Source organism: Chiloscyllium plagiosum, unplaced genomic scaffold (assembly GCF_004010195.1).
Source record: "Chiloscyllium plagiosum isolate BGI_BamShark_2017 unplaced genomic scaffold, ASM401019v2 scaf_97516, whole genome shotgun sequence".
In the NCBI taxonomy this organism is placed as follows: Eukaryota; Metazoa; Chordata; class Chondrichthyes; order Orectolobiformes; family Hemiscylliidae; genus Chiloscyllium; species Chiloscyllium plagiosum.
Window position 1 is genome coordinate 1 of NW_025205757.1, and position 3,267 is coordinate 3,267.

The 3,267-nt window shown below is 41.0% G+C and overlaps 1 non-coding gene across 1 annotated transcript; it reads left to right on the forward strand.

The window, feature by feature from the left end:
* Nucleotides 1-2,636: 2,636 nt before the first annotated feature.
* On the forward strand, nt 2,637-2,709 carry trnar-acg. Its single transcript has one exon. It is a non-coding gene; the product is annotated as a tRNA-Arg (tRNA).
* Nucleotides 2,710-3,267: the final 558 nt, after the last annotated feature.

Genomic DNA, 3,267 nt, shown 5'->3' on the forward strand with positions numbered 1-3,267 from the left:
GTTGAAAGTGTGTGCTGTACCTTTAAGAGAGGTACAATGATGTTCTGCACTGAGAGCTTATGAGAGCAGTGTCAGAGTTTACTGGAAAATTGAAAATATGTAACATTTGGCTGTGAAATAGGTACCTGAGTTGGTTGCTGTTTTGACGACAATTCAAATTTAACCAACGAGATTCATTTACGTCTCTGTAAATTAAAAGCCAATCGATTTTGAATTTATTATTCTGCCAACATCGAACAAATGAGATAATCCGATTTGGGGGTATAAGAAAGATAGGCATTTTGAACGTTGGACAGAGTTACTGCCATCAAGGGAGAACTACAGGAGGAAAAGAAAAGCCAAAAAAAAAAAGACCGATTGCGAAATGAATGGAAATAACTCTGGCAATTTGTGCAGCTAACACCAAACGAATGTTTGCATGAAAGCTGCTGGGTTGCGCTGTTGGATCTTATCATCATCACGATCACATGTGCCCCACGCGCTGACAATTGATAACTCGGCCGAATCCCAGTTCATCTGCTGCTGAAACTCTCATTTCTCCCCCTTTGATATCATTAGAGGGGACTTTAAATGAAAAGGCTGGCGATTTTGCTCGATTGAAAAATTGCAGTTCTGAGGAACGATGTTTCAAATGAACATCAAACGCGACTGTAAAAAATCAGCGAAGGAACATAAAATGCAGTGACACTGGTGGAAGAGTGCCACAGAGACCAGAAAACCTTAGTGGTATAGTGGATCTAATGGCAGTTAATCTCTCAATAATGATCAAATAAAAGGGTAGAAATAACAGTGGATTTTCACAACTCCAATGTAGTGTGTCATTGTAATGCGAACTGATTTCTGAAGTGATTTCACAGAAACTTCTCTTTTCCAATAAAACATCATTTGCTCAATCCTGCGCTGTGCACTTATGCTGAGCCCGATGTTCCAGTAACCTATTGTCCGTGTCAGTAAAAGCTGCTCCATGAGGATTAATTACAGAACAGCTGCATCTAAATGGATTGAATTGCTTGAAGATGCCGACCATGGGTTTGAACAATTTCACCCAAAACAGTGACCGCAGCAGAATGAACAGTGCAAATGTGAGTATTATATTGCGCAATACCTCAGTGAAATGGTGGACGTTTAGGCGAGTTAGTTCTTGTGGGAGGGAGAGATTTCTCCGATAAAGGGTGGTTATGATATGTGAAACGCAAAGATGTGAGATAGCGGGTGTTTGAAGAAGGAAACTTATCAGCACGTAGAGAATTTTAATGTAAAACAAAAATTGATTATCTCAGCGTTTGCTGAGCACATATTACATGGAGTAAAACGTGTAAAATGCCGATTGCTGTGACTGATTCGAGTAGAACTTGCTGTGTTGACAATGCCAAGGAAGAACCATTTCATGATCCTGGCGCCACATGGAAAAGCACGATGCAAAAAGCAATAAGGATCGGGGCAGAGGTTATGCCAAGAAAAGAAACACACGCACAAAGGAATACTTGTCAAACAGTGACTGAGATGTGGGAACTCATATTCGGTTGCATATATATCGCTTCTATGTCCGGAGAGACTGTACAGATTGCAACACTGAGATTGTAGGATGATACGTTTGCGAGATATCTACAAAACTTCAAAGGGTCATGGGATACTGCAGGGTATTGCTGAAATGTATTTCTCAATAACACTGTATTTTAACATCGGTTACTTCACCAATTTCCTCACTTATTGACGTAATCATATAATAGCATGTCATATAATCCCAGTTCAAGGGCGTGGAATCAGAGAAATTGATTTGTAGTGCACCCAAAACTAATTGGAAATGCTAATGGCGTTCAGCGCGAGCATGTGGCTGCGAAAATGCAATCGGTGAGCGTAATGCCATTCTCTGATGATATAGAGGCGCGTGAAATATCGAGGCTAAAAGCTCCCGCCTGAAGGAGACCGGCTTCAATTCTCACGCATCAAGAAGCAGTGGGACATCAGGCTCGGAGCTCCAATTTCACCTGCAAGAACTTGTATTCACATGGAACACGGAACTTTGGGACATCAGCTGGTCGAATAGATACTCAACTATTTTATTCTTAACTCAGTAGTTTTCAGCAGGATACTTGTTTGTGGATTGAAAGAATATCTACAACTGGGACAGTCAAAATTACAAAGAAGAATTCTGCAAAGAGTCAATTCTTGGAGAAGCATCAGTGCAGAGTGATGCAGAGGAATGTTTACGTCATCTGCCATTCTCATATGTTTGACTTTGCACTGGATTAATTTCCATGAAGGGATTTTTTTGCTCGGTTCACAGTATTCACTTTCCTGTATATTCGCAAAAGTCACTACTGTACTCGAAACCTCTGAAAATTAACTGGTATATACAATGTGGTGATTAGGCTACGTTCACGTCAGTTATGCTGAAGAAGTGGATTCGAAGTTCATCACATCACATTCCATTAAATGACTAAGCAGACAGCGTGTGAATGGAAGCTTCATGAGGACATATGTGTTTTTTTTTTTGGAAAATTCGTTGCTTTGAATGGTGATGAAGATTAGACTGAAGCAGTAACAGTGATTATCTTTATTGCTTGTTCAACTGGTGAACATGACTGCTATTAACCGTGTCCATATTAACATCACGGCTCTTAAGGATATGCATCGGGCCACTGGCGCAATGGATAACGTACCTGACTACGAATCAGGAGACTGTAGGTTCGAATCCTACCTGGCTCGCAGGCAGGGCAGATTTTAATCCCGCTTAAAAACTGTTTTTTCAAAAGCCAAAATATGGTGTGAGCTCCTCATCTGCAGGAACGAGAATGCCTTCATTGAATGCCCCCGAGAACATGAGAGTCAATGTCCCAGCGTCATCACAGGAGTGAAGCCGAATAGTCGCGCAGGTGACTTATGGGCACCTTTCCATTTCATAAAGCCACCGATCGAATAACTGTTGCTCGCGGTGATGCTCTGCTTTGAGCATTTTTCGAAACTCTTTGGCCAGTGGAATCAGAGAAGAATGAAGGGTTAACTGAACAACTGAACTGTATAGAGTGTGAGTTCCAGAGTCTACCACCCACTGACTGATAAAGTTTTCCGACCAGTCTATTCAAAGCTTTCTGCATCTTATCGATCAAGAGCAAATGTTTCCTTCAATCTGTAATTCCTTGCTCCTCATTATTATGTACACGTCAATGATGTCTCCTCACAATCAGCTCTGCTCTGAGAAAAACAACATTGTAAAAGTCTTGTGTTCACTGAAATTTATTGCCTGTTTTTAACCGTTCGGTGAAT